Source organism: Lontra canadensis, unplaced genomic scaffold (assembly GCF_010015895.1).
Source record: "Lontra canadensis isolate GAN:19392208 unplaced genomic scaffold, GSC_riverotter_1.0 scaffold69, whole genome shotgun sequence".
NCBI lineage: Eukaryota > Metazoa > Chordata > Mammalia > Carnivora > Mustelidae > Lontra > Lontra canadensis.
In genome coordinates this window covers 4,415,689-4,434,153 of record NW_022631063.1, presented here as the reverse complement: position 1 = coordinate 4,434,153, position 18,465 = coordinate 4,415,689, and the positions used below count along the sequence as shown (strand labels likewise).

Genomic DNA, 18,465 nt, shown 5'->3' with positions numbered 1-18,465 from the left:
GGTCCCTGCTCTTTGCAGAGATTACTTTCTATGGAAAGACATAGACAAGAAATATGTATTTGTACAGGATACTTTCAGATAGTGAAAACTGCATGAAGAAAATCAGGCTGGATGGTATAATCGACACTGACAGAGAAATTGAAGACGTGAGGCATGAAGTGTGTGGAATCACTTTTGACTTGGGAAGGTAACATTTGGGCTGGCACTTGAGGGAGTACCAGGAGACAGCCATGCTAGGATCTGCAGAACTAAGGAAGACTCTAGGCTGGTGTTGTGGGCTAGATTGTTCCCTGCAAAAAAGATACGTTTAATCCCGGTGTCTGTGAATGTCAAATAGGGTTTCATTAGAAATAGGGTCTTTGTAGATACAACCAAATTGAGGACATGATGGATTAGAAATGGCTTATAAGAGGAGGTGCTTTTATAAGAAGAAAGAAATTTGACCACCACACAGAGACACAGACACAGACACACACACTGCAAGAATGTCAGACGAAGACAGACTTGGAGACACATTTAGAGGCCAAGGAACACCAGTGGTTCTCAGCAACCACCAGAAGCCAAGAGAAAGTCAGGGAGCAACATCACCCTCAAGAGACTCCAGAGGAAGCAACTCTGCTCAGTACCTTGATTTTAGGCTTCTGGCCTCCTGAATTGTGAGAGAATACATTTCCGTTGTTGTAAGGTGGCCAGTTTGCTGTACTTTGCTATGGCAGCCCCAGGAAAAGAACATAGCTCAGAACAGACTTAGTGGATTCTAAGGTCTGAAAGAAGACTCATAAGCTTGAATATGGTGAGTGAATGGGAGAGTACACAGGATGAAGGGGAGGAGACAGGCAAGGGCCACATCATTTAAGGGAATAAGCTACGGTTTAGTATTGAAAATAAGAAAAGAAGGAAGTGAAGCTAAAAGAAAATAAAGGAAGGAAAGATATAAAGAAAACAGGAATAAATGTAAGTAGGCAAATATCCATGTCATAGATTCCCCTGTGCTTCTTTGATTTAGCCTGTGAATCCTTTTTTTAAAGGTTTTATGTAGGTATGTATGTATGTATTTATTTATTTGAGAGACAAAGGGGGGGAGGGGCAGAGAGATAGGAAGAGAGAGTCTCAAGCAGACCCACGTTGAGCATGGAGCCTGACTTGGGGCTTGATCTCAGGATCCCAAGATCACATCCTGAGCTGAAATCAAGAATCAGATGCTTAACTGAATGAGCCACCCACATGCCCCTAGACTGTGATTTGTTTTATCACCTTGGACAGAAAGAAGTTCATGAATCAAAGTGTTTGTAAATTGACAGCTAACTAATTACCCAATCACTGACAGAATCAAGTCTAAGCTGCTTTGCTTAGATTTATTTTTGCTTATCTCTTCAATTTCATTTTCATTCACTCCCTGCCTCTCATATAAAAGTCATCCTACAGATTTTAATTCTTAATGTTCTATTGTATTTCTCCCTTCCATATGTGCACATGCTGTTTGATGGAATATATCGCCACCATTTGGCCCAACATTCACTTGTCTTCTCCTTCTTCTTCTTCTCCTTCTCCTTCTTCTTCTCCCTCTTCTTCTTCTTCTTCTCCTCCTCCTACTACTACTACTTCTCCTCCTTCTTCTCCTCCTTCTTCTTCTTCTTCTTCCTCCTTTTCTTCTTCTCCTTCCTCCTTCTCCTTCTTCCTTCTCCTTCTCCTCCTCCTGCTCCTCCTTCTTCTTTTTCCTCCATTCATTCATTTAGTAACTGAGCTATTTCTCTTTATCAGGCATCCTTTAGCATGAAGATATAGTAATAAAGTAGATATATTCCTCTTTACATGGAACTTTACTTTATCAGCCTAGAATGAAAAATAATTAGACAATTATAATTGTGTCAAACATGATGAAAGGAAAGTTCAAAGCATAAGGTGGGGAGAATGTGACCCAGTCTTGGGAGTTGAAGATTGGCTTCAGACTGAGATATAACTGATGAAAAGAGTTTGACAGAGAATGGGGATGGCCTTATAATCAGAGGAAAACATATGTTCAAAGACCCTTGAAATGAAAAGAAGTATTTCTTGTTCTAACAATCTGAAGGAAACTACTCTTTTCTCTGTCTGTCCCTGTCTTTCTCTGTCTTTCCCCCTCTTCTGTTCCCTCTCTCCTTCTCTTCCCCCTTTCTTCAGTTGTTGATTTTTGTTTCCACTCAGAAGGGATAGTATAGCATCATTTATTATTTGTGTATAAAGTTATTTATTAAGAAAAGCTCCAGTATCCTTACCTCTTCAATTGGAGTAGAAAATATGCATAACCCCTGGTTTGTAATGAGAATCTAATGTGATTGTGTGCCCATGCCTGATATTTCACGAACACTCAAAAACCTTTGCTAACTATCACTCTATTCGTGTATTTATCATTGAGCTTACCATACATTCTTTGGGTCAAACCCAGTGTTAAGGTATTTTTACAGATATGGTCTTACGTAATCTCACAGACTCATATAAGGCAGGTGTGACTGTTCTCAAGTTGAGAGAACTAGAATCTAGAATGTTCAACACATTAACAAGCTTCACTGGGCTCAAAAGCCCAGGCTTTTAGATACCACATAAGCTTCATACTTTTATACGGTTATTCCATCTTCTTTTTAAAAAGGGAAAGATGTTCTTTAATTGTGACACAAACATATGGAAAAGATGTTATTTAATACTGACACAGACATATTTGTTTAGCTTTGTTTATATAAAGGAATTTTGAACTTAAATGTAGGAAAGAAACAAGACTGCATTATCCTACAGCTCATTACTAGTGATACCACAAAGTTAAATCACTAGGGAAAATGATAGAAAGCAAACTGATTGTTAGAAGAATGTTAAAGGAAATAAATAAATCAGTCAAAATGCAGTCATTATGTTTTTAATTCATGGGAACAACAATCTCCTTGCCAACCCAGCCTGGAGATACAGATCATTTTCCAAATATGTATAATATGGAAGACTTCCAAAAACCTGTAGGGTTGATCATTAAAAGCTACAATTAGCCAGTGGCCATCATTTCAGCCTTCTGTCGCCATCCTCTTCCTTCAGGTCCCCTGAGGCTGATGCTTATGGTAATATCCCTTAATGCAGGTTAATGGCCTAAGAGGTCAGGAAAACAATTTGCATCAATTGGGTGCCAGTTTATAGTTCACTGACGGCGTGGCTCCGATATATGTTTTTTGGGGGGTGTCCATAATCAGAAATACATCCACACGGTTGAATCTTCACATAGTATCTGCTTTCTTTCAACAATGGTATTGAAGCAAAGAATGTAATAAATTCTCTGATAAGCATCTGGCGTTCAAGCTATCTGTACTTATTAAGTCCAGATCTTTTGTGCATCATTTGATTTGGGATGAACTCTGTGTTTTTATCCTGCTGCAGAGTCTATCTCCAGACAGGAGGTTGTCAGCACTGGCCATGGTTGGTACAAGTCCCTGAGGAGTTTTCACCTGTTCTCAACTTTGGATTTCTCCATGTCCCTGCTCAGTGCATCCAGCTGACAGCTTCTTTGCAGGCAGCCATCTCCCTGGTTCGGAGGGCTCTGCAGTCTCCATAGCTCTAACAATTAGTCCATTCATTTCCGGACCTGTAACCTTTTTTCTTTTTTAAAGATTTTATTTATTTGACAGACAGAGATCACAAGTAGGCAAAGAGGCAGGCAGAGAGAGAGAGGAGGAAGCAAGCTCCCCGCTGAGCAGAGAGCCCAATGTGGGGCTAGATCCCAGAACCCTGGGATCATGACCCGATCAAGGCAGAGGCTTTAACCCACTGAGCCACCTAGATGCCCCCCTAACCTTTTTATTCTTCAACTTCCAAGGCCAAGTCAGAAATATTGCTTCAGATTCCTATGGTTTCCCCAGAACAGTATAATATAGAGCAATTGACTGCAATTTTCACCATACTCTTCTGCAATACAGACTTTCTTCTGAGATAGAGGAATCAGAGAAAACTCCCTCTGACTTACGGAATGAAGCCATTGTTCCCGAAGAGGGATGGGTAACACATCACACTGCTGCAAGTTACTGTGAGACCCCAAAATCTTTGCTCTCTTCTCTCTTGTGCTACCAAATATGGATCCCTAAAATGACAAGTGGAAGTCGAGAAAATAATTACATGCAATGCAATTGGCAAGTAATATTAAAATGTAACTTTCTAATTTAGAAAATTAGCAATATATATAAAATTAGCTGTATATATATATGTGTAAAGCTTGATACAGGATTTTTTTTTTTTCCTGTTAAAGGTACTATGTTATTCTTAGATTATGTCGTGTGTATTCCTTCAGTGTTAAAATATAATTTAAAAATATATAATATGGGTTTTAGGGGTGTCTGGGTGGCTCAGTGGGTTAAAGCCTCTGCTTTTCGGCTCAGATAATGATCCCAGGGTCCTGGGATCGAGCCTCACATCGGGCTCTTTGCTTAGCAGGGAGCCTGCTTCCTCCTCTCTCTCTCTCTCTCTCTCTCTGCCTGCCTCTCTGCCTACTTGTGATCTCTGTCTGTCAAATAAATAGATAAAAATCTTTAAAATATATATATATGTACATATACATGTACATATATATATATAAAATATGGGTTTTAAATATATATTTGGAATTTTTTAATGACAACACTATGTTGATGTCTTCACATCAAACTCTCTTCCTAACACTTCCACTTGGATATGTCACAGGATCTCAAACTCAATATATAAACAACTTTACTCATCATCGTCCATCATTATATCTATTTTTCTTACAATATTATTTTTTGAGGGATAACATTGTTAATAAGATCATTGTCATCCATGTCAAAACCTTTTGATTTATCCTAAATACTTCTATCTACTCTCCTACCTGAATCCAATAAATACTTCCTCCCAATTCTACTTAAAACAAAATAAAACTCTCAGTTCTGATCACACCGTTCCATTTTTATTTCATTAGTTTCTTTATGTGTTTATTTTTTCTCCCCTGCATTATTTTTCAAATCACCCTTCCCAGTGTTGTTGAAGAAATACATATTTTTAAAAAAGAATCATGCTTCCATGATGGCGATAATTCATATTTTCAACACATTTAGAATAATGTAATTATTCTATTCTATTCATAATCTGTTCCACCAGATTAATGCCAGACAATGTAGCAGAGTGTATTCAAGACATGAACTTCATCTATACAGAAACTGATGTTGCCTGCAGTGTGCAAAGGCTTCTATCTTTGCATATGAGATTTCCTCTGCCTGGAATGTGTTCTTCCTCCAACCAACTCCACTCACCTAAGTCATAAACAACAGCCTAGATCCAGCTCAAGCATCACTTTTTGGGGAGCCACTTTTGCTGACACCCACACAAAAAATTACCATAAACTGTGGTAAATGATTTGAGAAGGGGAAGTTCAGGAGATAATGGAAGCATGGAGAAGTAGACTTTAACCCATACTTGTTCATCAATCAGGGTTTAGTGAATGTGATATCTGAGATCTGCAGGATGATAGAAGTGGGGTAAGCACAGGTGTTGGGGCAGAAAGTTCCACTGAAGGAAGGCGCAAGAGCAGAGCCTTGCTGCTAGAAATAACAATGCATACACCTGGGCCTTTGACCATCATCTGAAAAGGGAGCATGGAGAATTGATTCAAGTTGGTAATGCTGAAGGGTGACAGAGCAGGTATGGAGACTGTTTCTATAACTCAGATAAAAAGTTCATGCCATTCAAGCTCAGATAGTGGGAATAATGATGGAAAGAAATAACTTTGAGAGACTTTGGTGTAAGTACCCCCCCCCCCAAGAAAGAGATAAATAAGGAAGAAATAAGAAAGAGGGAAGGAAGAAATAAAGAAGGAAGGAAAGAAAAAAAAGAAGAAAGAAGGAAAGAAATCTCAGTAAAAAAGGAGAACATTTGCTCTATTCTTCTTTCCTTTCTCCTTTGCTTAGATAAAATAAAAAGTGTCTACTTTTCTAGAGACCCCCAAATCTCCAACATTTGCCATTGACCTTTTCCTTGGTCAACATATGCTAGAATTTCTTTGCTCATTTGTGGACAAAAGCCATTCAAAGCCAACCCCAAAGAGAAGATACAAAGTTATGAAATAATATTTTGGTTATTAATGTCTTTTATTTTGTTTTAAAATTTTATTTATTTATTTGAGAGAAAGAGAGAGAGAGTACAAACAGGGGCAGGGGCATAGGGAAAGGGAGAAACAGAGTTCCCACAGAGCAAGGCCCAACATAGGGTCTGATGCAGGGCTCAACCCACAGGCTTGATCCCGGGACCTGAGATCATGACCTGAGCCAGAGTCAGATGCTTAAACAACTAGCCACCCAGGTGCCCCTCGTTGTTAATGTTTCTGCATTTCATTATAAAGGATAAAGCTTATTATCATCAGATGCCTCCCCACGTCTCCTTTTCTTGCCATTATTATTTTTTTTTTCTCCTCTCCTTCAAGAGTATAGACCAACAAAAGTAGGAAAATCGAGTGGAGAAATTAGGGGCAATGTTCAAGTTTGATATCTGTTTAGAACTCTATTAGGTATTATTTAAAGCCTTGCCACACTCAGGAGTAATCTACTTTTAAGATGAGTTCAGGCCTTAGAAGACAAACAAGGCCCTGGAATTAAAGGGCCTTCCTGAAGAGCTATATGTACATCTCTTCTAAAGAACACGTGTGCCTCATGGATACTATCACCTACCTTCTTCACTCAATGCCATTTAAACAGTGCTTTTATTCTATAACCGTTTCTCTTTTTTCCCCTTGATTTCCTGTCTAGCCAGTGATTCTACCTGTTACCTCTAACCACTATATCTTGAATTTCCTCCAACCAATTTTATTGTAATGGAAGAAGTAAAAATATCTTGTTCATAAATTTAAAAAATTTTATTTGAGATTTACTAAAAGTAAATTATGCATTATAAAATGTTAATTACATTTAAACTTTCAAAAAATTTAAATATCCTAACTTCTATACCTATTTATACTCTCTCTTTTGTTTCAAATTTTTATATATTTCTGAGAGCTTTTTGTTTTGCTTTGTTGTAAATCAAGAGACTGTAACACAAGGCTATATATTTGAGGAAGGCTTTTCTGTATCAGGTGTAGTCCCCTTAAAAATAGGTTAAGTGAATATTTGTGACAAAATCACAAGTTGAGAAAGAGAAGTTTGCATAAAACAATTGCAAACTATTAAATATATATCTCAGCATTAAAAAATATGTATCTCAGAAAAAGGAAATAAACCTAAATTAAACCTGTCATATTTACTAGCTGAAATTACTTCTTTGCATATTACTCTTACAAATACTCAGAAGTGGTTCTCTTCTGCTCACCTAGAGATAGGTCTTAAAACTGAACATCAACAATACATACTTTTTCTTTTGCTTCTCATGTAAAGAAAATTATAACAAGATCCATATGTCGAAAACTCATAAAACACATGAACAGATGAATAAAAATCGCACAAAACAGATGAATAAAATCAAAGAACTAAATCAATGGAGAGATACACTCTTCATGGATAGGAAAGCTCAAGGTTTTCAAAATGTCAGTTTTTTCCAACTTGATCCATAGATTCATTGCAATCCTTCAAAATTGTATCTAATTATTCTATGGATATTTACAAACTGATTCTAAAGTTTATGTGGAAAGGCCAAAGGCCCAGCGTATCCAACACGATATTTTTTTCAAAAGATTTTTTAAAATTTATTTATTTGAGAGAGAGAGTGAGAGAGAACATGAGAGGTGATAGGGTCAGAGGGAGAAGCAGACTCCCCATGGAGCTGGGAGTCCTATGCAGGACTCAATCCCTGGACTCTGGGATCATGGCCTGAGATGAAGGCAGTCGCTAAACCAACTGAGCCACCCAGGCGCCCCTATCCAACACAATACTAAAGGAGAACAAAGTTGGAGGACTGACATCACCTGACTTCAAAATTTACTATACAGCTATAGTAATCAAAGTAGTGTGGTATCGGTGAAGTCAAATAAATAATAGTAGACATACATTTTATACATTTGTCCAGACTCATAGAATGTACAACACCAAGAGTGAACTCAAAGGTAAACTATGGATTTCTGGTGATGGTAATGTAACAACGTAGGTTCACTCCTGGGTTAAAAAAAAAAAAATACCATTTCTGGTGAGTGATACTGATAATGGGGGAGGTTATACATGTGGGGGGGCTGGCGATATATGAGAAATCTGTATTTCCCTCTCCATCTTGTTGTAAATCTAAAAAGAAGGAAGGAAGGTGAGAAGGAAGGGGGGAGAGAGGGAGGGAGAAAGAGAAAGAGAGAACGAAAGAAGAAAGAAAGAAAGAGAAAAAGAAAAAAAATAATCTGAAAAGTTTTCAGATGACTTTCAAAAATATTTGACATTATGAACACCAGGTGGCAGTAGATGTAGCATTTATCAAAAATGAATGTGGGAGGAGGAAGCAATTTTGAACTTTATGTATGCAAATTAATATTCACTGTATACAGTGTGCAGGGTACCTCTGAAGGAAAGTCATAATCCAGTACTATAAAGATAACTTCATATTTGAGCCTGTGGCTCCTATTCAATTAAATCTCATTTTATTCCTTCTCTTAATTTGTATCAAAATACATTAATTAGCTATTTTGGCAACACCTTGCAGAAGTGGGAGTCATAGAAAAAACATGAATATATGTTGCTCATAAATAATATTTTTTTCTGGAGGTTATATGTTTCAGTAAAAGAATTTTCAATTTTGCACATAGTCATATAAAAGAAATCTAAAAGGTTGGAGAAGAAAGGACCTTAAAAGTTATTTAGTAAAAACTTTCTCATTTGTGCAGAAGAAAACTAAAACACACAGAGATTAGGAGACATGTCCATGGAAAGACACAGTAGCAATTGGTAAATTAGGAAATGGCTTCTATCCTCTTTCTACTATACAATGAAGAAGTTTAACTTCTCTACATGCTTGCTTTCAGTCAACAGGTTTAATTGCAAATAAATGAACTACTGAGAGGTTTATTTACCTTATGTTTTTATTTGACAGGCAGAGATCACAAGTAGGCAGAGAGGCAGGTGGAGGGCGGCGGGGGTGGGGGGTGGGGTGGTGTGGGGAGGGAAGCAGGCTCCCCGCTGAGCAGACAGCCTGATGCGGGGTTGATCCTAGGACCCTGAGATCATGACTTGAGCTGAAGGCACAGGCTTAACCTACTGAGCCACCCAGGAGCCCCTACTTACCTTATGTTTATATTGTTCATCTACACTTACCAAATTTAATCTTTAATTCATAATTGTAATGTAGCCTGGCCAGTATTTTCCAAATGTGTATGTTGAGAGACATAGACTAGCCACTTGCTACGGAGGTAATATAGCTCATTGCTTAAGCAGATGGGCTCCAGAGCCTGATAACTTAGGCTGACACCTTAGATCTGCCACATTTTAGCTCTGTGGCCTTAGGCAAGTTGTTTAATCTCTCACATGTTTGTTTTTTCACCTGCAAAAAAGGGGATGGTAATAACACCTACCTCAAAATATTGTTGTATGGATTATTTGGGTTAAACACATAACGTTTTAAAAAACACCTACCTCAAAATATTGTTGTATGGATTATTTGGGTTAAACACATAACGTTTTAAAAAATAATCTCTGGCACATATTAAAACTTCAATAAGTGTTATCATTAATTTCACTGGCAAGGACCAAAATAATTTCAAGAGTTAAAACTATTTTTCTGAAATTTTTGTAAAAATACTCTGACCGTTTTAAAAGATACATTTCATTTACCACTCAGCCTGTCTTTACTACAGTTCAAATAATGATTCTAAGAACACCAATATTTTCTTGGAATAGTTAACATATTTAGATATTGATACAAAAGACCTCAAATTTATAATTTATCATAACTTATTCATCACTCTAAAATAAATTCTAAGAAACCTGATTTCTTTTTTTTTCTTTTTCTTTTTAATTTTTGGTGAATGGATGTGTCTTCCCTCAAAGCTACAAAAATTTGAGTCTTTATTGAAGTGCCAAAAACACAAGGTTAAAAAAAAAATTAAATGTCAAAAAGCCCCCACAATAGTGGTAATCAGATCATTTGAAAATCTGGGATTTCAATGATAAACCTTAACTGACAAAAAAACCCTACATGATAAAATGTTTCAGTTTGGGAATTAAAAAAAAAAAAATTAGTACTTAGAGTGTGGGGATCTATAAGTGGCAAATAAGGCCTTACAAACACAGGCCAGACCCTTTGAACACCGAAATCTTGCAGACCTCCCCAAGTCTTCCCACTCTTTTAGCTCTCTAAACTTTTGATCCCCAGACTGAGAATATTTATGCCATTGTTTTGTTAAAACAAAACAAAATTCAACCGAGTACATTTAAAGATCAAATTGGCCTTACCCAACAATTCATGAATCATACAGCATCCCATCTAGCAAACAGAAGGGAGCTAAACAAAATGGGAGACCTCTATAGGCCGAAGGGGGCAGGACAAAGAGAGAGATTTCATATTTCTTTGGGTCTATCGGATGGATTACTCACTAGCGCAGACCAGGAAATTCCAGATCTACTAGTTTAAGATTATATTTCTGGGAGAGGTTGAAACTGCAATTAAGTTAGGTATTAAGTCTTGGTTTGCTAGCCTGGGACTTAGCACAGGTGACTCCATTTTAGATCTGTTGTCTTTTGATTGTTTGTTTTGAACAGTTTCTTCTTTCTCAAATGTTCCATCCCCATCTTTTCTTTAATATCTACTACTGACAAAACTCATTTATTACCACAACCTAAACTATACAGTCAAATTAGTCAACATTCTATTTTTGACAGCAGTCAAAATAACAACAAAAAGGATGCCTATATTTCCAAACTACATTTCATGTCACATAATGGAAGTTTCAATTCAGTAAATATAGTGAAATTAATACATTTAAATAGCTGTTATCCCATTTAAAATAGCAGGGGCATCTGGGTGGTTGGGTGGGTTAAAGCCTCTGCCTTCGACTCAGGTCATGATCCCAGTGTCCTGGGATCGAGCCCCGCATCCGGCTCTCTGCTCAGTGGGGAGCCTGCCTCTGCCTACTTGTGATCTCTGTCAAATAAATAAATAAAATCTTAAAAAAAAAAATAGCATGGGAAGTTATGTCTTGATTTCACTAGCACTATTGGTGAAATATTTTTAATTTCTCTCTTGGAACTACCTTCAGAATCTGTTTCATATAACTTTAATGGAAAAAATTTCTGATTTTTTTTTTAAGATTTTATTTATTCATTTGACAGAGAGAGAAATCACAAGTAGGCAGAGAGGCAGGCAGAGAGAGAGGGGGAAGCAGGCTCCCTGTTGAGCAGAGAGCCCAATGTGGGGCTCGATTCCAGGACCCTGAGACCATGACCTGAGACCATGACCTGAGCTGAAGGCAGAAGCCCAACCCTCTGAGCCACTCAGGTGCCCTGAAAATTTCTGATTCTTGAGGGTGAACTTAATAAATGTAATATATTAGGTAAATATATTAAAATGCTTATCCAAAGCTAAAGATGATCACAATTCCCTATGAATTATTATAACTGCAAGGCAATTATTGCATTAATATTTTACTGTTTCAGATAATAATGACATATTTATTTATATAGGCAAATTAAAGTCTGAAATGAGAGTAGTCAACCTGTCAAAAAAGGTTGCACATGAAGTCTGGGATTACAGAGATCATGAATTTTCTATTTTGCATATACACATGTATTCTTTGTTCTCCTGAGAATTGCATTTATATACAGTGAATTTTCATTTCTGATACCATATTTCTCATATGTAGAAGTTCCATTCTGTTGTTTTTATATCTTCTATTTCTCTCCTCATAATGTTCAGATTTTTCTCTATGATCTTGAGCATACAGAGCACACTTATAATATGGAACCTAACGTCCTCAACTGTTAATTCTCTCATCTTTGCCATTTCTGGATCTGTTCCTATTGACTGAGTTTTCTGCTGACTATTCTTTGCATGCCTGTTAAGTTTTTAAATTGGATACTAGCAGTGTTAATTTTACATCATTAAGTCCCTTAGAAAGTGATGGACTTTATCCTGGCTAGAATTTAAGCAAGTTGAAATCAGTTGGGTCATTTTAAGTCTGCTTTTAAATGCAAAACGACTTTAATCTAAAACAAATACAGCCCCATTACTAAGACCATGTCCTTCTAAGGACTCTACAATATCTCATCTGTGATGAGGTTTTTCCACCTTGGCTGGGGAAACACAAATTATTTCTAGCCTATGTGAGGTCTAGGGATTCTGTGACCTAGAATTTTCCATTAGTTCTTTCCCTGGCCTTGGGTATTAGTTCTATTCCCTGGCCTTGGTTCTCACACCACCACATGTCAGTATCCACCAAAAACTTGAGGGCACTCCTCTGTGGATCGCTGCATAGAATTCTTCTCTATGGTCCTCTGTGCTACAAATTCTAGTTGCTTCAGCCTCTCAAATTCCAGTTTCCATCTTCTCAATTCAGGGAGATTGTAGGGCTCTTTTTGTATTTCCCCCTTCTTGTTTTGTAGTCCAGAAACTAATTTCAGGTAAATTGGGACCATCACAGGACTCACCTTGTTTATATCCATTCTCTCAGTGATCAATCAGTCTCCCGTATCATGCTGCTCAGTGTCTACCACAAATGTTTCATATATTGGGTAACTAGTTTAGTTCAAGGCTTCTGTAAGAAGAGAACTTTGAGAACAGCAGTTTTGATGAAAAGGCATTCTATAGAAAGCATCTGATCAGCAAAAGCACTGTTCTAGTAGAGGACTTTGGTGGGCTGTTTGACTTAGTGGGAAATCTTCATGAATAACTGACCCATCAGTATATTATAGAGCATCTACTACGTGCAAGAAAAAACACGTTTATTTTTCTTCACATGAGTTTACTGGCACAAAAACTCATACCATTTCAATTTAGAAGAGCAAATACTCTAATGCTGAGACATTTAGGAAACCATTTTTCTTTCGTTGTCTCATTCTGCATAATTTGTCCATCTTTTTTTTAATTTATTAACATATAATGTATTATTTGTTTCAGGAATATAGGTCTGTGAATCGTCAGTCTTACACAGTTCACAGTTCACAGCACTCACCATAGCAATACCCTCCTCAATGTCCATCACCTAGCCACCCTATCCCTCCTATGCACGGTCCTCCCGCAACCCTCAGTTTGTTTCCTGAGATTAAGAGTCTCTTATGGTTTGTTTCCCTCACCAGTCCCATCTTGTTTCATTTTCCCTTCCCTTCCCCGCACCCCCATCCTGCCTGTCAAATTCCTCATATCAGAGAGATCATATGATAATTATCTTTCTCTGACTTATTTCACTTAGCATAATACCCTCTAGTTCCAACCATGTCGTTGCAAATGGTAGATTTTGTGTTTTTTGATGGCTGCATAGTATCCCATTGTATATATACACCACATCTTTATCCATTCATTTGTTGATGGACACCTGGGCTCTTTCCATAGCTTGGCTATTGTTTTGTCCATCTTTTTATTATCCCAACCTATGACTGATAATCTTCCTTGTGTATTGCACTGTTTTAATTGTAGTTCTTTCTTTTTAATCCTACTTTGAAAGCTGACTTTTGAAACCTGCTTTTTAGCTATGTATACACAAAAAAGTGTAGCTTTATTCTTTCATTTTCACAACAGCATAATTGTTTTTACTCAAGTTAGAATATTGCCAAGTAGCAGATACTAGAAGATAAATATAGAATTATAATCCTACTTAATGAGAAAAAAACAAACTCTTCTGGTACTGTGCTGTTTAATTTACTATCTTCATATTACTGTCTATTTCTTTCTTCTCCAGAAATTTTATAGAAGTTTTAACAATTGGAGAGGCAATTATGGCCAAGATAGAAGGGTAGATTTCCATGGTATCATGAAGTAAAATAAATATTTATTCTTATACTGGTTTTGGAAGATACTATTGATTAATTTCAACACATTATACTTTTTTGTGCCCAAATTATAGAACATCATTTGTGAACAGCCTTAGGAATTTACCGGTGGTTGGCTGGTTCAACCAGTATCTTTTCTGTCTCCCATAATTCAGGCCTCCCCTTTAAGCCTCTCAACAACACAGGTGACACCATCACTTAATGTTTGATGAACTCTCAGCTATGTTTAGTGTAATACTTTATGAAGAGTTTCAGATAGTTCTTTCATGGGTTTAAACAGAGACAAAAATCTCAGAGCTGCCAAAAAAGGCAATAAAAATACAAACAACATAGACGAAAAGCAACGATTACAAAGTGTTTGGGAGATTAAAAATGATACATAAAATAGATATGGGATAAATGGCTGAAAGGTAAAAGAGACTTGGGAAGATAATGAATAATATACACCATCCTTTACCAGTGAGCTCATAGGCAAATCCCTCCAGGGATCCTTCAGCCAGAATGAGGAAGTTTTGTTTTGGGTGACCCGTAACAAGAATGTAGGTATATCGAGTGTAATACGTACTTGTGACTGAACTCTTAGAGTAGAATCTGTATTACCAACACTGGACATCGAAAACAGAAAAGATAATGTGAAAAAGAAATTCATTTTTATTTATAAGTGTGATGATTCACGCATTGATAACAAAGCAGCAGCAGTGTGATAGCTTCATGGTAGCCTAGTCTATCTGCTAATGAGTGAATCATTATAAAATTTTTATGACATACAGTATTGTAGTTATAGTCATAATACAGCATTGCAAATATTAACATTCAATATTGTTAGACTATATGGCTCATCTGGGAGTTTTTTCAAATTGTTGCAAATCTCAAAAGTATTTTCCAACATACATATATTGAAAAAAATTGTACATAAGTACACATATGCAGTTCAAGCCTATGTTGGTCAAAGATCAACCGTATATATGCTCATTGACAAAACATGGTGTATGGTATTATTTTCTTAGTGGCAGAGGGAGAAGGACACCAAATCTCTCTTTCCTACCACACTGATGCAAAGTACTTTTTTGTTCACTATTAAAAACTGCTACACTTTATTAAGCCAGTGGATCCCAGTCCAATATTCCATCACTATCCCAAGTGATGTCTTCTGGGTAATGCTATATGACAACCACTGAAGGGACTCTAACATTTTATAGTAATTCTTTCCATATGGTACCATTATTTATCAATTCATTTTACATTTATTTTTATCTTCATTTTGCAACCTCTCTAGGAATAACAAATCCAATAGACTCACTATATTTTATAATATTGACTTTGGTTTGTTCTTGATTTGCTTCTCTAAAAGTTTTGAGTATTTTGGAATTTGTTGATCAAATCCGTGTTAGTTAAATTAATAAACTTCATCATTTTGGAGGCATTAATCATTTTTTCAGTTGTCTCACTCAGCTAAAGTGTGTTCTAATTTTTCCTCTTAAGGAAAAAAAAATGACATGACTTGAAATCCTGTGGTTCTGACTTGAACATCATATGGATTATTCCCTGATAGATACCAGATCAGATGTCAGAGAGCCTTAAGACAGAGGGTTGATTGAACTCATTTTACTTCTCTGTGACTATGCATTGTACAATTTAGTTGAGAAGGGACTTGAATATGGCCAAAAAAAGAAAAGAAAAAAGAAGAAAGCAACATTGATTAAGTCTAATAAAAAAAAAAAAAAAAGCTGTCACTCCTAGTACAGTTGAACTCTTCTTTCTAAGTCTGCAACCAATCAAGGAAGAGAAGATGATTTGGCTGTGATGTGGCACTGAGGATTATCTCCAAGAGACCAAGTTCACCCTTGAGTGGAGAGCCTGTGAAAGAGAAATCTCCCCTCCCGCACTGGCTTTCTTGCAAGTCACAAATGTAAATGTAAGATAAACGCCCCAGGGCAAGCCTCAGAAACTCAGTTAAGCAGCAGGGATAGGTAAATCCTTGGACTTAAAAAATCCTGTGTATTTACCAGAGTATCATTTCCACAGTAGAAGGTGTGGCAGCAAATAAACCATAGATGCAAATGCCCAACACCTTACGTTTATACTATACTGTACACTATACAATGTGATCTACCCTCTTTTAAGGCCTGAATCCAGAAATCCGCCGTACCCCAACATAACCCTTTTATTTTTCTTTCTGGTGGAAATTTCCTGTTTCTCTTTGAGAAAAATAATTCAATCCTGTTTCCATTACTTTTCCTCCCAGCAGGCTGCTATAGAAAACATACATACATACATACACACACAACCCACACAAAAATTTTTACAAAGATTCATTTTTGGGGGGCCTGGGTGGCTCAGGTCATGATCCGATGATTCTGGGATCGAGCCCCACATCAGGCTCCTTGCTCAGTGGGAAGCTTGCTTCTCCCTCTCCTACTCCTCCTGCCTGTGTTTCCTCTCCCGCTGTGTCTCTCTCTGTCAAATAAATAAATAAAAATCTTTTAAAAAAATTCATTTTCACAGTCGTTCCTACCCAGCTCTAAACTCGGAACCTGTATGCCTGATGATGTATCCAGATGAGCGGGTCCAGGTCTGGGAAAGCAACCTCTACCCCACGTCTCCCTCTCCCCCGCAACAACCTCTGACTCCTCACTCCACCTTCGAAAGGAAACGCTTTGTTTTCGCCCTAGAAGATTCGGCAACCGGATCGATCTGTTGCAAAAAGAGAAAAGAAAAATCTCAGCCTAGAGATAGGTCTTGCGCGGCCCCTCTCCAGTCTCCATGGGCAAAGCCTCTGAGAAGTAACCGATTCCCGGTCCTGAGTGTCAGGCCTTTGCCATTGGTCCTCACCTCCTCGGCCTGGAGTTCTCCGGCTTCCCCCCAAACCACACTCAGTGACTTCTCGGAAACGTTAGCGGATTGCGCTGAGCAGGGAAGGAGGAAGGGGTGACGAGGGCGGGGGTGAGGTAAGGGAAGGGCTCTTGGGGCTGTTGGACGGACACACTCCCCACCCCCACCCCACACACACCCGTGCTCCCCACCCGATGGGGTAGGGGTGGGTGGGAGGTCGCGAACCCCTCCCCTGCCATCTCCAAGCGCACAGCCGAGAAGCCGCAGCCTGGCCGCCGGGGTGCTCCCAGAGGGTCCCGCCCGCCGCGAGCAGCGGGAGGCGCTGGCTGGGGAAAGGGCGGGGAGGGAGGGAGGAGCGGCGGGGGACTCGGCGGCGCTGGTGCCCCGGGGCTGGGGGCGGGGCTGCCGCTGGTCTGGGCGCGCCCCGGAAGGAGGGGCTCAGTGTCGCGGCTGGCCGTTGTCCGCGCTCTGGCCGCGGGTGTCTGGTTTCGAATCCCACCCTCTCCCCGGCTGGAGCAGAGCTAGCCTGGGTGCCCGCGGCCGGTGGTTGCAGACGCCGCGGAGCAACAGGAGCCAAAAGAGAGAGGGAGAAGAACGCCGCGGGGAGAGACCAGGAGCAGGGAAGCGTTCCAGAAGCCCGCGCCCGCCTCGCAGGCCAGGTCGTGCAGGTGGGCTGGATGGGCATCACCGGAGGGCAAGGTTGCAAGTAAGTGCCTTTTCCGTGGCTCCCCTAGTGCGGCGGACTGGGAAGCCCTCCGACTCTCGCCGGGGCTCGCCTCAGCAGCCACACCCACCTGTATCCATTTTCCCGGCTCTCGGTTTTGGCCACTCGGTGTGATGCCACCTGCAGAGTAGAGAGGAGAGAAGCGGAAGGAGAGGTCCAAGCCATTGCAGAAAGGGAGCTGGAAAGGCACCTATTTAAGCAGTGCAAGGCCGGTCCTTTGCGGATTTTGTGCGCGTTTGCTATCAGGTCCCGAAAATGTGGAGAGGAGAGGCAGTTATACTTGATGGTTTGCGTCCGTTCTTTCTTTCTGTCTATGCTAGCAAAACTGTTGGACGCGTTTCAGTTCCAGGGGCAGGTCGTATTCCCTGCGAGAAAAAAGCCTGTGTTGTATTTCCCATCTGCAAAGGTGAGCCTGCAGAACCCGCACAGCGGATCCTACCTGGAGGGACAGCCAAGCAGCGCGAACCCCTTCCCGGCTCACAAACACCAGTAATTGACGAGACTGCTCAGCCCCATTTCCCAACACAGTTTTGTTTTGTTGTTTTCCCCACCCCCCTGAAACGAATAGGCATTTTATAGTGAAATTCAGAAAAGATTTCGAGTCATTTTAGCATTTTAATCGGTCTCAACAAAAACTGTCATTTACTTTCGGGGGTAAAATAGCTATTTTCCTTACTGGTATTAAAGACAAAAAATCAAAACAAGATTACCAAACTAAAAAACTTTAATGCCAACTTTTGTGATTGTAATAAACATTTTACTCATTATTTTAGTGTTTCTTTTTAAGTTATAGTTGCAGCCTTCCTAGTAATATTTATTTCCTCTGAAGCTAAGGACAATTTTTTATCTGAGAAGCTTGGAGGGGGGGGACTAAAAAGCTAACTTTAATAATTTCAATAAGACAAAGATCAAAGATAAAGATCAAATCAACACAGGCTTTTGAAAGAATGGTGGATTTTCAGTTTCTGTATGTCAATTTTGGGAGGTTCATTTCTTTTCAGAAATGCAATTATT

The 18,465-nt window shown here is 38.9% G+C and overlaps 1 protein-coding gene across 1 annotated transcript in view; it reads left to right on the top strand.

Moving 5' to 3' along the window:
• The first annotated feature begins 17,367 nt into the window (after nucleotides 1–17,367).
• The window catches only part of SCN9A (sodium voltage-gated channel alpha subunit 9), a 166,526-nt gene continuing 165,428 nt past the window's right edge, over nucleotides 17,368–18,465 (top strand). The window contains exon 1 of the mRNA XM_032880361.1: nucleotides 17,368–17,433. The gene's annotated coding sequence lies outside the window, so the exon portion shown is untranslated. The remainder of the gene's footprint in view (nucleotides 17,434–18,465) is intronic.